Below are 12,617 nucleotides of genomic sequence, written 5' to 3'. Positions count from 1 at the left end.
GCATACCAGCTTAGGAGTTTTAGTACAAACTAGACTTCTAAGATGCGTGGCACATGGCCGCTCTTATCAACATAAGATTGGGATCTTTTAATATATGAGTTTCGATCATCCGATCTATATCCACTTACCGGTAACATTCACATTATATTTTACAACAACATTACATTCAATTCATGTCTCTATCAATAAAAGACCTTTTTTTACTTAAAATTAGTGATAACTTAATTTTAAAAAAAATAACCACCACACCAATTATATGTGATATATAATTTTTCCAATAGCAAGAATGATCAATGTATTGAAACTTAAAGCAACATTATTTTTTCCCAACTATCCGATACGTAGATCAACAGTTCAGACTAATTCAGATTCGAGTCGGATAGGTCCCCTTTGAAGAGGCAAAGTTCTATACCCATCTTGCGAATGCGATTCCTAATTAGATGGTTAACCTGATTTAGTAACTTAACAACCTAAACCATGTGATTTGATGGTTAAGGCAAACATTGTATAATATGTATATTTGAGGTTAGATAACTAAAGGCAGCCTTTAATTGTTGTACAAGAGAGAGAATTAAATAAGGGTGGAGGCCATGTGAGAAAAGTTGGGTACCAGATTACTGGAATGTTGGGCTTGGGAGTCATGTCATGTGCTAACTTAACCATGAATCACTCAAAACACCCTTTATTACAAAGTAAAATTAGGCCAAGGTTTCAGATTACTTAAATTATTATTCATTCTAATTCTAAAAAAAAAAAAAAAAAAAATTCATCACATGTTATGATTCCTTTGCATTTGGTACACTCTAAAGAAAGAAAAAGAAGTCCTTTAATATTATCACCTTTCATTATGCCCTTGGATTCTAATTAAAGTCCTCAAAACCATGTGATTTTGGACTCTTCACCCTTACCTAGTCCTTTAAATATTGTTAGTTTAGACCCAATTCGTTTTGAATCTTACAGCTTTAAACTCGTCTTTTTAATATAGCTCAATCACATTTTGCTGATCAGGCTTTCGATTTTGTCACCACCCATTCAAAACCGAGTCGTTAATATGGCAAATGCTACTCTGAAATTAACCGAACCTTTTATATATTTTCACAAGTCATAGCCTTTATTTTCCTAAAAGAAAAAGAGTTTTTTTTTCTTTTTTTTTTACAGTAATTGAATAGTGATTAATTAAGACATCTATGAAACAAAAAAGCAACTTTTTCAAAAGTTGAAATCAATTAGTTGGAAGTATATGCAAGTAATCAAAAAGATTTCCAGAAATCAGCAGAGGGTAATTAATAGAAATTAAATTCTAGTCAGAAAAAAAAAATTATGCTTTCACTGTTCTATTAATTATCTACTCTTCCACTAGTTATTACTCTTATTAATGATCAACAAAATCCACCCAATAATCCTTTTATAAACAGATTAAATATAATCAGATCCAAAAATAATATTATTTGGAATTTTGGGGTTTAATTTCAAATATAAGTTTGAAGTTTGATTTTTTGTGTTTTTGGCTAAATAAGGCCTCAAATATTGAAGAATTAAAAAAAAAACATAGAATCTTCCTAAAAATTTGAAACAGTAGTAATAATATTTTCAGAAATTATTTTCTAAAGAAGAATGAAACAAATTAAAGTGAATATTTTTTAGAAATTAAAGAATTGTAATACTAAAACTTACTGATCTATGAAGATTTCCATTATTCTCATCTTGCCAGATACTTGAAAACTTCCATTTATACAGTCTTTTTCTTCTCCTTGGTCGTGGCAGTCTATTAAATTCGGATCCAGGCAGAGTCCGACGGCGCTCGAACATCCACTTATCGCTGAAAACTCCATTAAATTTTTGTACGGAGATTTAACTTTTTTTTGAACTTAAAAGCACCGCTGTCCGTAAATCCGGGATCGAAGCTACCAAAGGAGGAATCCAAAGGGATAGCATGATCCATGAAGAGAATTTAGAAGTAAGAATGGATCAATGCGATCCCTTTGGATGTCTCCTCAAGTTGCAGTTTAAGAAACTCAGTTCCTCTCTCTCTCTCTCCTCAGGTTTATTGACATTTAAAATGGGACTAAATGCTCTCACATTTTCTTTCTCTTCTTTCCTTGCTATATACTACAAGGAATTTATGTTTTTTATTTTTTTTTTATGGGGAAGAATTAATCACCATGTTGTGAAAAAGTTTTATTTTGTTGTCAACCGAATTGCTTTTAGTACCTTGAAATTAAAATTAGAATTTAAGTTTTTTAATCAATTATTAAAATATAATGTTTTAAATTAAATTAAAAAAAATAAATAAATCATTTTTATGGTATGTTTCAACTATTGATATATAATGATTGTTATTGGTGCCTAATAGAAATTAGATGAATTTTCATTTAAGATAGTTATATATAAACAATTGTTTGTCAATAATAATAATCTATTTTTATTTTAAACAAAATAAAAAATTAATAGAAGCAAATGAAAATTAATTTAGTTAGATTCTACTTAAGCATTAACATCTTTCATAAATACAAAATAAAATAAAATTCTTCCATAGAGGGAATATAATTAAATTATTTGATGTATATATATAACAGTGTAGATATTATGCATTTAATTTGATTGAAGCAATTCTTTAAGATATGCCTAGATGTATTATTTACTATGTATAATTCAATAATTCTGTTAATGTGAGATTGAATTTATTCATTTTTTAAGCGAATATTAGAATTATAATTAAATAAAGTAGGAAAATCATAAATAAAAAGTACTATTAAGAGAGATATTTGAATAAAATAATTAGTAGAGCCCATAAGTCTAAAAAAACCAGACACATGGAAAAAGGAAGAAGAAATAGTGGGTCATCTAACTCTAATGAGAAATATACAGCAACAAGTTGGGTGGCATAATTTATTATTTTCTTTTGTTTTTTTCTTATTTTTATGAAGGCCATGATGTCCAATCCATGTTCCCTTTCTTCTTCACTTATACCAAACCCCCTTTTATTCTCTCAAATAAATCTAAATAAATCTAAATAAATTGATACCAATTAATGTTTCAGGATAACATTCTTGACACGTGGATCAATATCATGCAGTGAATTCGGATATGAATGAAACCATTTAGCCATGTAGGAGAATCTCCACCATATATCCATACAGCCATACGGTCCAATCGTTGGACCACTGTAGATAGTTACATAACGGACAAGAGACAATGAGCAGTGCAGACCGTCTGACGCACGAGAGGTCCAAGGGCTGTAGGCCCAATAAAACCTAACCACCTGGCAAAGCGGGTGTTACATGACAAGGTGCACCACCTGACGACGTTATAGACCGAGCCTAACAAAACCAACTGAAGGCCGACGTGTGTGCTATGACTCATCAAGGTACATTCCTAGAATGACAAAGAATACTATTAGTAGCTACTATAAATAGAAAATGTATATGACGTAGATAAAGTACGTGAGATACACAATTAGCACAAATACTCTGAATATCTTCAACATTTCTTCTACGCTTACTAAATTAAACATCAGAATGGACTACGACCACTGTTTGACCTGCTGTTGTTATTATTTCAAGCGATGGTATATTTGGGCACAAATATATCAGAAATAAATCCTTTTATATATGCTTATTTATTTCACAAGTAATACATTAATTCTTATATGTATATAAATAATGTCATAGAAATGGGCTTCATGTGTTGTATATATTAATATTAGGTCAATGATATGATAAATATTTGACCTGAAAACTATATTATTAGTGGATCCAATGCAATTCCGAGATGTATTGGTCAAACATACACGACATTGTGTGACACAATGAGTAATTTGGTCTGCCTATAATTTTTTTTTATTGTATTAATAATTTCTCCTTTAATAGATTTTGAAAATCAACCCACATAGTAATTTATATCTAATAGAAGATCTTTTAGTTTTTTTGATAGAAAATATTTATATATTGCATTATAGATCAACAAGTTGAACTACAAAGCGACAATAACAAGAAATAAAACCTCACTCAAATATAGGTTAAAGCCTAATACAAAAACCACAAAGGGAATAAATATGCTACAAAGAGCAAAAAATACCATAAAAGGTATAACTAAAATAAAAACACAACAAATCTCATACTTCTCTTGAATCCAAATCCGTATGAAAGCAGTCGCAAACCAATCGTCATCATTTAGTTTCTTCCGGCCATTCGGATCTAAATCATTTCTAATGGTGCAACCTCATATATAGATCCATGGATTTACATAAAAGATAATACGTTTCCGCTCTTGCTAAACCCGAAAAAAGTGTAAATGGAAGAGATATAGCAAACAGATGCAAATCAGACGAAAAAATCCGATGAAAAGTATAGATTTTAACTGAAAAGAAAGGAAACTACTGATAAAAAAAAACTAAAAAAAAGTGGAGATAAAGCCATAGATGGAATAAGGAAGAAGGAAGACAATCTTCCTCCTTAGACTTTAAGTCTATAAATGGGTAAGATTTGAAAGAGAGAAAGAAAGATAAAGAGGAAGAAGGAAGAATGGAGATGAATGAGATGACAATTGTGAAATGGGAGAGTTTCCTAGAAGATGAAGGATTTTTTTTTCTCATGTATCAAGATGTTGCCAAAAGTATTATGAAAGAGGTTCTAGAAGATATATTAGTTAAAACATATGTGTATGTAAAATTTACATGAATAAATTTTAAGAAACACATTCTAATACTTTAAATACATTGGTATAATACAGAGATATGAGTTTCCTTACAGACCATAATTAATTAATAGTTGAAGGCAATTTTTTTTACAAGTAATACCATATTAAATAAAGACCTAGAAGAAACTGGACACATTGACTAATGAGGTGTCTTATATGAAAAGCATAATTGTCAGGACACGTGTCTCAATCACATGGCTGGATTCCAAATATACGCTCCTAATCTTTAAGAAGCGTTGTGATTTACGGTAAAGGTAAACATGTACAAAAGCGTATGGAATATCTGCCAACCAGACATTGACACGTGGAGAACTCTTCATTAGCAGGTACCATTCATTTACATCTATAAATAGTTATTTCTAAAGACTCACAAGGTACGCAATCAATTCTATCTTCACTCGGCTTTCTACATCCTTTTTACTTCATTCAAGTTAACTTCACTAACTTAAGTATCAGAGAAGGGACACTGTACCAATGGCCCCTCTCTGACAGTTTGTTAAATCTTCCTCAAGTGACTCCAGCTCGGCCAATCAAACATGATTTGTAGATTGAATGACATAAAGTGGTGCGGTGAGCGTGGAACTTACTTTGTAATAAAATGTCTCAGAGAAACATTTTTGTACTTCAACCTGTCATCCAGCAAGTTTCAGATATCGCGAGCACTTCAGCTACTCATACTAGAAATTGTGGCGTCATTGATACTAGCGATAACATGTTGGAGCCATTGTATATTTCTCCAACATTGGATCAGAAGATTGAAGCATGCTTAGGATTTCTAGATCATGAGCAACGCATGTTTATGGATGGAATTATAATGCAACTCATATACAACATGGGCCCCTTCCAAGAATCTATGAACATATTGAGAGCACATGCAATGAAAATGGATATTAAGCAAGCAAAGCTCAATGAGGTAAATGAGTGAAAAGAGATAAGTAAGAAGGTTGCTAGACATGGTTCTATGGCCTGTTCCACCAGACATCACATCGTTCGAACTTGTCCATAGAAAAGAGTTGTGTCAGAGGAATCTCAGCATGAAGTAGTTAGAGGAAGATCAAAAGAAAGGTCTATCAGTCATATGTATTGATGACACCATCATTCACCAAGACCTCCTAAGAAACCTCATCAAGCAGACAATTCTAAATCTCCAAAGAGACGTATAGGAGTTCATCATAATTCCATTAGATCCTTGCTACATAGATATGAAGCTAGCCATCGTAAGCCTGTGAGATCAAGATCTACAAAGCGAACTAATCTTCAGTCTGATCTAAAGCCAAAAGTTAGCAAAGCAACTTCCCTCAAAGATGATATATACAACTTCATCAAGAATGAGCTTTATCATGTAATGATGGATGGAGGAATGGAGTCACAAATCCCTAAAATCACATATGTGGATACTCCTCTCTGGTGTTGAGATCATAAATCGACCTATGCCAATAGGAAATATCCTTTGCTAAAGGATTATATCAGTATGACTGATCTCACTCTTCATGTGAAAAAATATTCGCAGGGCATTATAGACAACGATGGCCACATATGCTCTTAGGTGCATACTATTTACCATAACCTTGAAAGAGTTTGCAGCTTATTGGTATGACCAGCTCGTCCTAGGTTCCATCTGGTCATTCAACAAGATGTCGTGAAAATTTGCTGAGCACTTCATTACTTCCCTAGAGAGAGTAACACAATGCATGATCTAAATTACTCAGTGCAAGAACAGAATGAATCTCTCAAATAATGGGCGGAGAGATTCCAGAGGACAACCATCTAGATTAAACATCTAAAATTTGATGGGGCACTAAAAGCAATGGCTAATAACTACTGAAGAAAAGACTTATCTAAAGAATTAACTACCTAGAGACTGAAGACATTTCCAGATTTGATAAGTAGAGCTTATGATTTTGTTAAATGGGATGGTCATTGCCTAAATCCCTTATTGAAGGACAGGTTGGGACCAGTCAATCATCCAAATGAGTCCATAAATGACATGGGCAAAGAAAAGCGTAGGAGATCTAAAGAGCAAATCGATCGGAACTACACTCCTCTGAATCACTGGCACCGATTATCATGACACTTTTTCTCCCACTGTTGAAATGGTGAAAGTTTGTTGCATTCTTGCCCTAGACGCTAGTCAAAATTGGCCTCTTCACCAATTTGACGTCAATAATGCCTTCTTCAATGGTGATCTTCATGAAGAAATATACATGAATCTACCCCCTAGACTGTGGTGGCAGGAGAGAACATCCTTTACTGCTTCAATAAGTCCCTCTACATTAATGGTTTTCAAAGTTCAAAGATACTATAGTTCATGCTGGCCACTCTCAATCCAAAGTAGATTACTCATTGTTTGTTAAAAAATGGTAAGCCTCTCACTACTTTGCTAATTTACGTGGATGACATTCTCATCACTAGTAACTGCATGAAGTCTATCAATGAACTCAAAAGGTTTCTGCATTCTGAGTTTCGAATCAAAGACTTAGGGGACTTGAAGTTTTTCTTGGGAATTGAGATAGCTAGATCAAGCCAAAGAATCTATTCGTCACAGTGGAAGTATGTACTAGAGATAATCAATGATTTTAGTTATCTAGGAGCAAAGACTGTAGAGTTTCCAACAGATGAAAACAAACTAACAATAAGGGAGAAATGCTTAAGGATACGGTAGCTTATCGACGATTAGTTGGGAGGCTAATCTACTTGACCACAACAAGGCTAAATATCACTTATTCAGTCCATGTTCTTAGTTGATTCATGCATGAGCCATGACAACATCGTATGGTAGTAACACTTAGAGTAGTGTGCTACTTGAAGTCAGTCTCTGGCAAAGGTATTTTGCTCCATTCTAACAATCCTTTAACTTTGAAGGCTTTTTGCGACTCTGATTGGACCAGCTGCGCCATTACAAGACGCTCAACCTCAGGATACTGTATCTTCTTAAGTAATTCTTCAATTTCTTGAAGAACAAAGAGGCAGAAAATTGTTGCTTTATCAAATGCGGAGGCCGAATATTGAGCCATGGCTGGTACATGTTGCAAATTAACTTGGATGCGTTCTCTATTAACTGACTTCCATCTACCAATTTCCGTTCCTGCTATGTTGCATTGTGAGAATCAAACGACGTTACTACACATTGTCGCCAATCCGATCTTCCACGAAATAACAAGACATATTAAAATGGATTGTCATTTTATTAGAGACAACATAATAACTTCTTCTTATACAAGAATTCCTTAATTATCAAGAACAAGGTAGAAAGTGGTATTTGTTAGTAATTAGTTGAATTTAATTACTTTTCTAATTTTAGCAAAAAGGAGAATAAATTAGCAAGGTTTCCTATGAAAATGAAGTTGCACATGGACAGGTATTGCAAATTAAGTTTGATATGTACCAACTTACAAATTATTAGCTGTCACTGCCCCAATATATATAATTTCATCTACCTATCTCATTATAGATGTCCTGCTCCTTTATATATCTCATTTAAACTTTTATTTTTCTCACACATTTATAAATATATTTTCTCTTACTTTTCTTTTTTTGACAAAAATTATAAATTTTCTAACTAACTAAATCAATTCAGAACCTGGACTAGGTATAAGTTAATTCCCATATTTGAAGAAACATAGACTTATAATATTTGATTATTTGTCATTTTCAACTATCATCATATTGGCAAGGAATCATTGTTAATTTGGTGCTTATGCCTGAAAAAGAAATATTAATATTTTATTAACCTCTCAATTATCACATCACTTTTATCACCTTTTTGTATTTATTCAAATGCAACATTTAACCCATAAAATAAAATAAAAAAGAAGAGAAAGGAAAAGAAAGGCTTCTCTATAAGTGTAGAATGTATAATATATATGTGAAATAAGCACCCTAAACCATGAGAATATGTCTTAGATTTTTTCTGATTAGTCCTTTTAAACATTTTTTTTTGGCTCCTAAGAAATTTTTAATCATCTAGGCTCCGCTTAGGGTGCCTGGAGGACGCCTAGATCATTTGGACACCATCTAAACACTGCCTAAACGATAATGAAAAAAAAATATTTTTTATTATTAATTTTCTTTGCTTTATTGTAGTTTACATTTGAACATTATCGAATGGTTATTCGTGAATTATGTTTATTATTTTCAGGTATTTTATTTGTTTTCATGATATGATTTAAGAGTTCAAAGATATTGTTTCGTAACTTTTGATGAATTATATTACTTTTGAACATTGTATTTTATTTGTTTGAGTTGTTTCAATGATATTGTTATTAAAATATGTATATTTATACGTTTTTAAATATATATTATAAATATACTTGTTTTTTTCATTAAAAAAATATAAAGATACAAATTCGATTAATTACAGATCAACACCTGAGGTTTTTTACCATCTTGCTTGTAATAAAACTATTAAATTATAATGAATAAAAGTGATATAAGAAAAGGTATTGGTAGGTTCCATAATGTTATCACTTGATTGAAAGTTTGTTAATCCCAAAAACAAATTGCATTTCAAAACATAATGAGATTCTATGAGTGACAATTGAATTTTGTGATCATTAAAATTATTAATTTATTATCATTACAATTTTTTGTGAATAGTCAACGGGTAGACAATCACTGTTAAATATATGGAGAGCTTCTAATTATGATGACCAATGCCACCCATAAAGCAAAAGCCAATTAATAATTTCTTTTCTTTTCCATTTTATTTTAGAAAGAGTTTCATAAAAAAAAAAGCTTAACACATCATTTTTCCCTGAACTTGTCCAAAATAGTTGATTGGTCCCCTGAACTTTCAAAGTGTCTTGATAGCCTTTTGAACTTGTATAAAATATTTAGTTAGCTCCCTGAACTTGCATAAAATGTAATCAATTAATCATTCGATTGTAAAAAAGTAAGTCAAATACGAAGATATGTTACACGTGCCTTAAAATGTTATTACATACTTCACAAAATAGATTAAAACATGTTAAAAAAGAATTTCTTGCTTATTTAACTATAAAACATTTTCTTCTCTAATATTATAATCGCATGCTCCGATCTTAGTCTACTTCTTTAAAATGCGTGCAACATATCTTCTGCATTTAACTTACTTTTTTACGACTGAATGATTAATTGATTACATTTTATGCAAATTCAGGGAGCTAACTGAACATTTTATGCAAGTTCAGGGGGCTACTGAGACACTTTGAAAATTCAGTGGCCAATCAAACCATTTTGGACAAGTTTAGGGGGCAAATGATGTATTAAGCCTAAAAAAAATTACAGAAAAGGGAAAATTCGAATTTTCTTTTATACATTAAAAAATTCTCTATAGTGATAAAGGAGGAGCTGAATTTAATTTAAAAATCTCAAATTATCTTTAAAATTTAATTTCAATCCATCAAGGAAATATCAAGTTTCTATATAAGAAATATATATTTTTAAATTTCGTCCCAACATAGGAATAAATGGAAAAAGTTGTTAGTTGAGAAAAGTGTGTTGTGAATTATAATTTGTGGGGTTATTATGGGCCATTTTATTTATCATTGCTCATATTATTATATAATTCAGATTTTGATTTCTATAAGTATATATGGCCCCATAAATTCACTTTTGAATTGGGTTTCGAGAGATACAATAATTAATTTTATTGGAATGAAAATAATATAATTAAAGATTATAACATATATAACATCCATCATTTGGTTTGATTTGTTAGTTATTTTTTCAATTAAAAACAAAATAGGGAGCATACATTTATTCCAAAAATAAAAGATATCTAGTAGGATAAATTAAAAAGGAGAAGAAATGAATATTTGGCTGATATATATGTTGGTCCTAAAAGGGAAATTTTTCTATTTTTGATGCATCACTTGTTTATTTTGTTAGTTAATTTCAAGCTAGCTACATAGTCCTATATATACTTCCATTAATTCTAATGTACAAAACCAACTTAGGACTATTCACCCAAGGTATACAAATGAAACTGTATCAAGTGGTCTGATATGTGGATACTTAGAGTTAGTAAACTCTCTAGGAAATCGGATGATATAATTTTATGATCATTAGTTTCGTATTGGACTTTCTAAATAAGTATTCATATGTAGTTTTTCTATCTTTTTGAATCTTCAATTTTCCGCATCTTATTTTTCGGTTCATTGTTCTTTTTATAGGCTCCTCTCTCTTGAGAGTTGTCTACTATAGATTTTAGCGAGGGGAAAAAGAACACAAATCCTTTAATTTTATGGAGCTTTTAAATTTTGCGAGCGTCACATTTAGAAATCCAGAAAAACTACACCAAACACAACAAAAGCTCGTTCAATAATACATATACAAATTAAATAATAAATATGTAACCAAAAAACGTGTAAAGCCGCCATCATCAAATCAATTACAATCACATACTATAATAATGGACACAATCATGGTTGTCAAACCAGACTGGTCACAGAAGACAAATGGTGGAGGGTTAAAGGTTGAACCGAGATTCATAAAATCCTGTAAAATACAATATTCTTATTCACATTTAACCTTATAATGTAGTAAAATATTTTATTTAAGAAAATAGTAAAATATTAACATTATTATAAAAAAAAAGTATACAACAACAACAACAAAGCCTTAGTCCCGAAATGATTCGGGGTCGGCTAACACGAACCATCATATAAAACCGTGAAATCAAGTCATGTTAGAGACACAAATTCGCTTCATCCACTCCGTTCTATCCACTACTAATAAAAATATAATTTTAATATCAATTAATAATTTTTAAGATATCAAATTTATAAATTAAAAATATAATTCAATTCAATACACATAATAATTTAAAAATATAAAATATATACTTCTTAAACTAAATAGTTATTATTATCAATCTTACTTACATGTAAATAATAAAATAGTAGAGTACATATTTATAATTCAACTTAAATTATATAATTTATTAGGCTTTTTAAATTTTATTTTATATAAATATATAAAGTTTAAAAACTTTATTAATATTAGAAAAATAAAATAATTTTATATAATAATTGTCAAACATAAAATAGAAAAAATAGTATTAAATGATATTTCAAATATTTAAACTGTAAATATGATTATATATTGATTAATTGTTGATAAATATCATAATGGCTTGCTAGAGTCTTTTTATGATTTTGTGAGATGAAACTATATTTCGGACTCATTACCAATATTAAATAGACGTATAAGATCACACTTAAAAAGAGTCTAGTTAGAATAAAGCTTCTTAGGGAAGTTTAAGATACATATAATATTTATATGTACTTAAGCATATAAGAATTAGTGTATTTGTGCGCTCAAAGAAATGGGAACTTCAATAAAATTAAAATTGAGTTCAGCCAAATCCAAATTAACAAACGGAGCAAGTTTTATCAGATTGAGATCTGGTGTGATAATGGCTTATGGTGTGGCAAAGAATTTATAGTATGCCATAATAAAACTACATAGTTTTGGTAAGGAATCTCAACTTAATCTGTAGATTGATCGGCTTCTTCTCCATCGCCTCCTCAACCTTTCTCCACCGTTTCGACTCGATGCTCTTCCTTTTCCTATAAAATCAGCCATAATTGAAGGATTTTGAAATCGATGGTTTAGGCGTTTCTCTCTCCTGAAAACAGCTGTTGCATTTGATCGAGATTTTGAGACTTCTTCTCCTTCGCCTCAACCTTGATAGCTCGGTTGTTCAATTCTAATCTCCTCTTATTCAATTTTCTATAAATTCAGCCGTATTGCGTCAAATCCTCCCTCTTGCGGCTGCTCTTTCTGTACGATTTCATCAAGCGGCGATCTCGCGGCGTCCTTAGTAATTAAGTAAAACTTGTTTCTGCTTTGCCCTCCATTGTCGTTGGGCTTTTCTGTGCTAGCCACCATGACTGGGATTTCTTGTGTTGCTTTTCTGCCGGAGGACTACGTCGGAA

This window comes from Euphorbia lathyris, chromosome 4, assembly GCF_963576675.1.
Source record: "Euphorbia lathyris chromosome 4, ddEupLath1.1, whole genome shotgun sequence".
In the NCBI taxonomy this organism is placed as follows: domain Eukaryota; kingdom Viridiplantae; phylum Streptophyta; class Magnoliopsida; order Malpighiales; family Euphorbiaceae; genus Euphorbia; species Euphorbia lathyris.
Note: the sequence above shows the minus strand (reverse complement) of the source record.